Source organism: Myotis davidii, unplaced genomic scaffold, assembly GCF_000327345.1.
Source record: "Myotis davidii unplaced genomic scaffold, ASM32734v1 scaffold492, whole genome shotgun sequence".
NCBI classification, from domain to species: domain Eukaryota; kingdom Metazoa; phylum Chordata; class Mammalia; order Chiroptera; family Vespertilionidae; genus Myotis; species Myotis davidii.
The window spans coordinates 164,370-174,922 of NW_006284473.1; positions in this window are offsets into that span (position 1 = coordinate 164,370).

Consider the following 10,553-nt stretch of genomic DNA (forward strand, 5'->3'; position numbering starts at 1 on the left):
AGACTTGATTGACATCTTCAGAACTTTTCAGCCCAAAACTACAGAATATACTTTCTTCTCAAGTGCACATGGGACATTTTCAAAGATAGACTTCATATTGGGACACAGGCAAAGTCCCTTCAAATTCAAGAAGATTGAAATCATATCAAGCATCTTCTCAGATAACAATGGAATAATATTAGAAAACAACTACACTAAAAACAATCAAAAAAATTCAAGCACTTGGAAGCTAAATTGCATGTTATTAAAAAATGACAGGGTTACCAAAGAGATAAAAGAAGAAATGAAAAACATCCTGGAAACAAATGACAGTGAAAACACAGCAATCCAAAATCTATGGGACACAGTGAAAGCAGTCCTAAGAGGGAAGTTCATAGCATTACAGACCTATCTCAAAAAAAATTGTTTTAAAAACTGATAAAAAATTATCTAACTCTACAACTTAAAGAATTAGAAAGAGAGCAACAAGACTGTTATTCCACAGAGGGGAGTAAATAATAAAGATCAGAGGAGAAATAAATGACATTGAGACCAATAAAACAAAAAACACAATGAAAAGATCAATGAAACCAAGAGATGGTTCTTTGAAAGGATAAAGAAGATTGATGAACCTCTAGCCAGGCTCACCAAGAAGCAAAGAGAGAGGACTCAAATAAACAAAATCAGAAATGAAAGAGGCAATATAACAACAGACCCCAGAGACATACAAATGATTGTATAAAAAATACTATGAACAACTCTAGTCCAACACACTGGTCAACCTAGAAGAAATAAACATATTCCTAGAAAAATATGGCCTCCCAAGACTCAATGAAGAAGAATCTAAAAATCTGAATAGCCCATTAACTATGGAGGAAATTGAAGCAGTACTCAAAAAAACTTTCAGTAAACAAAAGCCCTGGACCAGAAGGCTTCACAGGGGATTTTTATAAAACATTCAGAGAAAAAATAAAACCTATCCTCCTCAGACTAGTCCAAACAATTCAAGAGGAAGGAACACTTTCAAGCTCTTTCTACGAGGCCAGCATTACCAATCCCCAAAACAGATAAAGACACTATAAAGAAAGAGCATTACAGACCAGTATCTCTGATGAACATAGATGCTAAAATCCCAGCAAATCGGATCCAGCATAACATCAGAAAAATCATACACCATGACCCAGTGAGATTTATTCTGGGCATGCAGGAATGGTACAACAGCCACAGATCAATAAACATGATACATCACATAAACAAATTGAGAGACAAAAATCACATAGTCACATCAGTTGATTCAGAAAAAGTATTGGACAAAATACAACACCTTTTCTTGATTAAAAGTCTCAGCAAAGTGGGAATAAAGGGATCATACCTCAACATAATAAAGTCCTTATATGAAAAACCCACAGCCAACATCATACTCAATGGGCAAAAACTAATACCATATCGCCTAAGAACAGGAACAAAACAGGGATGCCTACACTGCTATGCTCAATTAATATTTGACAAAGGAGGCAAGAGCACACAATGGAGTCAAGACAGTCTCTTCAATAAATGGTGTTGGAAAAATTGTAACATATATGCAAAAAAACATGAAACTAGACCACCAACTTACACCATACACAAAAATAAACTTAAAATGCATAAAAGACTTAAATGTAAGATGGGAAACCATGAAAATCTTAGAAGACTCCATAGGCAGCAAAATATCAGACATATGTTGCAGCAATATTTTTAATGATACAGCTCCTGGTGTAATGGAAACTAAGGAGAAAATAAACAAATGGGACTACATCAAAATAAAAAGCTTCTGCACTGCAAAAGAAACCATCAACAACAATAAGAAAGCCAACTGCATGGGAGAACATATTGCCAATGTTATAGCCAATAAGGGTTTAATCTCCAAATTTTATAGGGAACCCATACATCTTAACAAAAAGACGTTTAAAAAATCTAATAAAAAATGGGCAAAAGACCTAAATAGACACTTTTTGAAAGTGGACATACAGAAGGCCAAGAGACATATGGAAACATGCTCAAAGTCACTGATCATCTGAGTGATACAAATCAAAACGACAATGAGGCATCACTTCACACCTGTCAGAATGGCTATCATCAACAAATCAACAATCGACAAGTACTGCCGAGGATGTGGAGAATACTGCTGATGGGAATGTAAACTGGTGCAGCCATTGTAGAAAACAGTATGGGTTTCCTCAAAAAATAAAAAATTGGACCTCCCATTTGACCCAGTGATCCCACTTCTAGGAATATATTCCAGGGGGGTAAGCCTAAGTGCCCATCAGCAGATGAGTGGATTAAAAAACAATGGTACATCTACACAATGGAATACTATACTGCTGTAAAAAAGAAAGAATTCATACCAATTGCAACAGCATGGATGGACCTGGAGAGCATTATGCTAAGTGAAATAAGCCAGTCAGAGGAAGATAAATATCACAGGATCTCACTCATTTGTGGAATCTAATAAACAACATAACTGATTAATAAAAATAGATTCAGAGACAGAGAAGCATGGAACAGACTGTCAAACTTCAGAGGGAAGGCAGGGGATGGGAGTGGTCATAAGAGATCAACCAAAGGACTTGTATGCATGCATATAAGCATAACCAATGGACACAGACACTAGGGGGGTGAGGGAATGTGCTGGGGGTTGGGGGTGGCCTGGGAGTGGTCAATGGGGTAAAAAGGAGACACACATAATTCTATATATAACACTTTATACAATAAAAAATTTTTTAAAAGTCTAAGTCCCTTGACACTCTCATTAATTTCCTTGAAGCTTTCATTAAGTCCCTTGAAGCTCTCATGAAGGTCCTTGAGTAACCTTATAAACATTGTTTTGAACTCTGTATCCAGTAGCTTGCTTGCTTCCATTTCTTTGATTTTAACGTTTCTTTGTCTCCGCATTTTGGCTGCTTTCCCGTGTTTGTTTCGGAAGAATTGACCTCCAAGCCAATTGGCTGTGAGGACCAGCTGTGTCTACAATGATAGACCTGCTGTGCAGGAGACACCCCTATGGAGAATGATTGCTTCAATTGAGCTGTGGTGCTCTGAGTCTGTCCCTTTAGTGTGTCACTTGTGGGTGTGTAGAACTGTAATCTGCTATGATCTGAAGCTGTCAACTGGGTGTACTGGCTCTGGCACCTCCTGGGAGGTGCAGTCAGCCTGCTTGGGGCCACCCAGCAGGAACTACAGAGAGATCTGCAGATGGCTGCTACTTGTATTGGGCTAGGAAGTGCCAAGGTGAGGCCCAGCTGTGAAGTAAGGCAGCTTGGTGCTAGTGCCAGGTCTTGGGCCTTTTATTGATAGGTGTGGGGCACACCAACTCCAGCTGCTGCTTGTTTAAGAGATTTTAGCAAAGTCTGAAGCCTTAGCCTGGACAGGCCATTCACATGGAAAAGCCACTGCAAACAGCTTGGGTGGGGCTTCAGATTGGATGGGGCAGGGTCTCACAGAATCATCAAGATGGATCCAACAGTGTGGGCCAGGCTATTGGAGACTCAGATATAGCTGCCAGTCAGCTCTGTGATGGGGGAGATCCCAGAACAGGAGCAATGAGCCCTGCAAGCACCCGTCTGGGAGAAAGCTGCCACTGAGATCCTGCCCTGATGTCAGACAGTCTAGTTCCTCCCCATATGTCCCTGGATCCCTTCAAGCTGCCACTAAGCACTGGAGCTCAGAGGAAGCGAGACCATGTAAGTTCATGCACTGGCCCTTTAAGAGGAACTCCTGGGACTCCAGCAGTCTCTGTGTCACTCAGACCCAATCCCCACTGGTTTTTACAGCCTGTAGTTATGGGACTTCTCTTCCCAGCTCTGGACCCCTGGTCTGGGGGGCTGGTGTAGGGCTTGGAGCCCTTGCTCCTCATGGTGGGGCAGGGGGAGACTCTGCAGGAACTATCTCCCTCCCAATTAAAAAACATGCAGCACATGGGTGTTGAACCAGCCCGTTCTGTGCCTCTGCCCCTCCGATGTGCTTTCTTCTTCTTTACTTCTCTAGTTGAAGGACTTCCATTCAGCCAGATTTTAGGTGATTCTCAATGATGGTTGTTCTGTATTTTAGTTGTAATTTTAATGTGGTTGTGGGAAATGGTGAGTACCTTTGTTTTCCTACACCGCCATCTTTATTCTCCAAATCCCCAAGTTTTTAAATGGTGTCACTTAGTTCACATATCAAAAATTGGGTGGGCCATACAAAATTTCATATTCAGCCTTAAGCAACCAGTTTGCAACCCCCACATTGTTTTCGTTCATTTGTTCAGCAAATAAAGGATGACTGTCAAGACAGCTCAGACACTGATGTAAGCACTAAGAGACTGATAGATACTTCACACTCATAAAAATTCATTTCATCTAAATTTTTTTACTTTGCCTCTTCAAAGTTAGTTGAAAGCAATGTGCAAATTCTAAGAAAACACAATCATAAATGTCGCATTTTGCAAACAGAATCTATTGAATTAACCTATGAGTTAATAATTTTTAAAATTTTCATTTCCCAGCTTTTTGATATAGTTCTGAGTTTTAACACATTATAGTTTTGAATAACCACCACCACAATAAGGATACAGAACAGTTCCAGCACCCTGCACATTCCCTTGTTCTGCCCTTGATAATCAAACCCTCCCCTCACCCTGGCAACCACTGATCAGTTATGTCCCTATTTTTCCTTTTCCAGAATGTAATATAATCATACAGTATGTATTTTGAGAGCGCTTTTTTTCACATGGAATTCTGCCTTTGAGATTAATCCATGTTGTTATGCCTATCAATAGTTATTCCTTTTTATTGCTAAGCATCATTACACTGGGTGATGTACTCATCTGTTTATCTGTTAACCTACTGAAGAACATTTGGGTTGTTCCCAGCTTTGAGCAAGTTTCTATAAACATTCTTGTCCAAGTTTTTGTGTGAACATGTTTTCATTTCTCTAGGGTAAATACCTCAGAATGAGATTCCTGGTTTATATGATAAATGTATGTTTACCTTATAAGAAACTGCCAAACTTGCCTAGAGTGGCTGTATCATATTGCATTCCCACACGCAATGTATAAATGTTCTAGTTGCTCCACATCCTCACTAGCACTTGGTATTGTCAGCTTTTTTTTTTTTTCAATTTCAGCTACTCTAATTAGGTGTGTAGTGGTATTGTTGTGGTTTTGACTTGCATTTCCCCCATAACTAATAATGTTGAATATTTTTATGAACATACATGTCATCCACATATCTATTTTGAAGAACTTGTTCAAATTTTTTGCCCATGTTTTTAATTGGGCTGTTTTCTTATTGTTGAGTTTTGAAAGTCTTAATATACTCTCAGCACAAATCCTTTGTTGGATAAATTTTGCAAGTATTTTTTTTCCCAGTACATAGCTTGTCTTTCTATTTTATTGACAGCCTTTTGCAGAACAAAATGTTTTTGGGGATTTTTTATTAATCCTCACCAAGGATATTTTTTTTTCATTAATTTTTAGGGAGAATGAAATGATTCTTAGATGGGGGGTGGGGGGGAGGAGAGAGAGAGAAACATCCATGTGTGAAAGACATATCAATTGGTTGCCTCCTGCATGCACCCCAATTAGGGCAGGGATCAAGCCTGCAACTGAGGTACATGCCCTTGGCCAGAATTGAACTTGTAACCCTTCAGGTTGAGGGCCAACTCTCTAACCACTGAGAAAAACTAGCTAGAACCAAAATGTTTTAATTTTAAGTCAAATTTATTTTTAAAATTTAATGGATGCCCTAGCTGGTTTGGCTCAGCAGATAGAGCATCAGCCTGTGGAGCAAAGGGTCCTGGGTTTGATTCCGGTCAAGGGCACATACCTTGGTTGCAGGATCCTTCCCGGCCCAGGCCCTGGTTGGCGCCCATGCAGGAGGCAACCAAATCGATGTGTTTCTCTCACATTGATGTTTCTTTTTGTCTTTCCTTCTCTCTTACACTCTCCCTAAAAATCAATGGAGGAAAAAAAAGAAAATCAATGGAAAAATATCCTCGGGTGAGAATTAAAAAAGAATAATAATAAATAAAATAAAATTTAATGGCCCTAACTGGTTTGGCTCAGTGGATAGAGCGTCGGACTGCGGACTGAAGGGTCCCAGGTTCGATTCTGGTCAAGGGCATGTACCTTGGTTGTGGACACGTTTCCAGTAGGGGTGTGCAGGAGGCAACTGATGGATGTGTCTCTCTCATAGATGTTTCTAACTCTCTATCTCTCCCCCTTCCTCTCTGAAAAAAAATCAGTAAAATATATTTTAAAAAAAGATTCAAGTGTGTTACACCAAAGACCGTTCTTTCTCTTTCAGAAAAGAATCTCTGCCCCTATCGGGGGGATAGCAGAATTGGATTAGGCCACAGGACAACTCCTCCATCCTTATCAGTCAGGAAGACAAAGTTTCTATAGCGCCCAGTGGGGGGTGTGCAGGAGGCAGCTGATCGATGTTTCTCTCTCATCGATGTTTCTAACTATCTCTCTCCCTTTCTCTCTGTAAAAAATCAATAAAATATATTTTTTAAAAAAGAAATAAAATAGACATCATTGTTACCAATCTTTGAGGGAAAGCATTAGCCTGTTGTTAGCTGTAGGCTTTCTGGTGACACTCTTTATCAGGCTAATGAAGTTCCCGTCTATTTCTAGTCTACAAAGTGTATATTTTAAAATCATGAACTAAGTTCCTCGATAAGGTCTTAAAAAAAAAAAAGAGGCCTGTCATTCTGTGAGGCCTATAATACCTTTCTACTAGAGCGAAAGACATCACAAGAAAACTAAAAACCAATAACCTTTATGAACACAGATGTAAAGAACCTCAATACAATATCAGCAATATATATTATATATATATATATGTGTGTGTGTGTGTGTGTGCCATATATCAGCAAAATATCCCAGCAACACACAAAAAGGATTATATACTGTGACCAACCAGGATTTATCCCAGAAATAGAAGATTGGTTTAACATATGAAAACCTATCAATGTAATAAACCTTATTGATAAAGGAGAAAAACCATAATACCATCTCCATAGACGCAACAACAAAAAAGCTTGCCAAAATCCAAGAGCCTTCATGATAAAAACATTGTTATGGGAAATGTTTATGCCCCCCGCCCCCCGCTAAAATTCATATGTTGAAGCCATAACCACCAATGTGGTGGCAATATGGAGAGGGGGTTGTAGAAGGAATTAGGGTTAAAGATACGAGGCTAGGGCCCTCTTCTGTATGTTGAACATGTATCTTGCAATGTAGATGGGATTAGTGTGACAGAGAGAGAGAGAGAGGGAGAGATTGATCTTCTCTTGCCACTTCTATTCAATGTTGTACTGGAAGCTTTAGCCAGTGCAATTGTGTAAGAAAGAAACAAAAGGCATTGGAAAGGAAGATGTCCCCTAGCTGGTTTGGCTCAGAGGATAGAGCATGGCCTGCAGACTGAAGGGTCCCAGGTTTGATTCCGATCAAGGGCACATGCCCAGGTTGCAGCTTGATCAATGATTCTCTCTCATCATTGATGTTTCTATCTCTCTCTCCCTCTCTCTTCCTCTCTGAAATCAATAAAAATATATTTTAAAAAAATTGAAAAATAAAAAGAAAAGTAAACTATCTCTGTTCTTAGATGATAGGATTCTGGATGTGAAAAATCTTAATGAATCCACACTAGAAAACCTGTGAAAACTAATAAAAATTTAAGAAATATTGGAGGATACAAGCTCCAAATATCAATTATATTTCTCTACACTAGCAATTAACAATCTGAAAGAAAATTTTCAATTTATAATAGTAGCAAAAGGAATAAAACATTTACGAATGTATTTAATAAAATTATAAGAATTATACACTGAAAAACTACAAAACATAATTGAAATAAATTAAAGACCCAAACCAATTAATTGAAAGACATCCTATGTTCATAACCTGGAAGGCAATAAATAGTATTAAAATGGCAATACTCTCCAAATTGATTTACAGATTCAATATAATCCCCATCAAAATCCTAGCTACTTTTACTGCAGAAACTGATAAACTAATCTAAAAATTCATATGGAAATACAAAGGACTGAGACAAGAAATTCAGAAAATATCTTGGAAAGGATCAAAGTTGGAGGGCTACACTTCTCAATTTCAGTTAGTATAGAGCTATGTGATCAACACAGTGTGGTCCTGGCATTAGGACAGATTTATAGACCAATGGAATAGAAATGAGTACAGAAATGAAACCCCACAGTTATGTCAAATGATTTCCAAAAATGGTACTAGACTATTCAATGTGGAAAAAAAACTGTTCAACAGATAATGCTGGGATGACTTGATATCCACATGCAAAAGAATGAAGTTAGACCCTACCTCACATCATATACAAAAACTAAGTAAAAAATGAATGTGATCTAATTGAAAAAATTAAAACTATAAAACTCTTAGAAGACCACATAGGAGTAAACCTTCATTACTTTTAATTAGGCAACTGGTGGCTTAGATATGACCTCAGAAGCACCAAGTAATGAAATTTAAAAAATTAATAAGCTGAACATCACCAAACCTAAAATTTTTAAAAAAATATATTTTATTGATTTTTTACAGAGAGGAAGGGAGAGGAATAGAGAGTTAGAAACATCGATGAGAGAGAAACATCAATCAGCTGCCTCCTGCACGCCCCCTACTGGGGATGTGCCCGCAACCAAGGTACATGCCCTTGACCGGAATCGAACCTGGGACCCTTCAGTCTGCAGGCCGACGCTCTATCCACTGAGCCAAACCGGTTAGGGCAAACCTAAAAATTTTTATGGTTCAGAGGACACCATCAAGAATGTGTAAAGACAACCCACAGAATGGGAGAAAACGTTAGCAAATCATATATCTGATAAGACACTTGTATTGAGAATATGTAAAGAACTCTTACTACTCAACAAGAAAAAGACAAAACAATTAAAAAATGGGCAAGGAATCTAAATCAACAATTTCTCCAAAGATATACAAATGGCTAATAAGCCCATGAAAAGATATTCAACATCAGTTTTTAAGAAAATGCACATGAAAACCACAGATACTACTTCACATCCTAGGGTGCTATAATAAAAAAGATGGACAAAAACAGTGTTGGTGAGGAAGTAGAGAAATTACAGCACTCACATGTGGTCACTGGTAAAGCCCCTCTGGAAAACAGTTAGGAGTTCCTCATAACTTGAAGTGTAGAACTGACATGTGACAGAGTAATGCCATTCTAAGGAAGCTATCAAAAGAACTAAAAACATGTCAGCATAAAAAGTTACACATGAATGTTCAAAGCAACAATACTTATAATAGTCAAAAAGTAGAACCAAACCAAATGCCCGTCAAGTAATGAATACATAAATAAATGTGATTATATCCATATAATGGAATAGTATTCAGCCATACAAATGAAATTGTGGTTTGTGCTATACCATCAATGAAACTTTAAAACATGCTAAGTGAAAGAAGCCAAACTCAAAAGCCACTTGTGTAATCCCCTTTTATCATGAAATGTCCACAATATGCAAATCCAGAGAGACTGAAAGTAAATTAGTGGTTGCCAAGGGCTGGAGTGGGGAAAGGGGAGTGACTGCTGATGTGTATGGGATTTCTTTCTTGGTGTTATAAAATGTTCTGGAATTAACCAGTGGTGATGGTTGCACAACTCTGTAAAAAAACTAAAAACCACTGAATTGCAGACTTTTTTAAAGTTGAATTTTATGGTATGTGAACTATATTTTAATAAAGATGTTATATTTTTAAAGTTCAACATGATTGTCTAATCATTGTGCTATATACCTGAAACTAATACAAAATACTGAATGTAAACTGTAATTGAAATATAAAACTAAAAAACAAAAACAAACATCCCCATTGCCCCCAAAAACATGTTAATGGTAAAGATGAGCTATTACTTTCATCACATTCAACTTATGGAATTGGGTTTCCCCCAAGTCAAACCGTCAATTTAAAACAAGACAAAACACCACACAACTGCCAATCTATGGCTGGTTAGGTTAGGATAGTATGCTAGAATATGCTAAGGAGTTAAAGGTTCTGTGTGAAACATACCAATTGTAAAAATGGTTAAGTATATCAGTACAAATTTATCATCCTACTAGAAAATATGTTTTATTAATTATGGACAAGTGGCATCAAATCTATGTATAGAATTCATTTTATACCTTAGTAATAGTAATTCCCAGGAAATAGGTTAAGGGTGAATAACTATCCCTTTTCACTCACTCAATTTCTTTGAACCTTGGTTTTCTCAACTGGAAAATACAGAAAATAATACCTCATAATGTTGCAGTCTCTACAATCCTGAGAGTCCCTCTGAGTTGAATATCTCCAAGTGAATTCATTCTGCAGTGAGCCAGTGAAGGGAGAATGAACTATATAAGTGCCTAAATCAGTGAACTGTATCACTTAATATTTTTGACTAGTAACTGTGCTGATAACAAGCTGGAGTTAAATTTACTACATGTGGAATTTAATGTCATTAGTATTAAATTAGCTCTTCCCCTGTCCCCATCTAGATGAACAGAAATAACAAAACCTCAATGTAATGGAG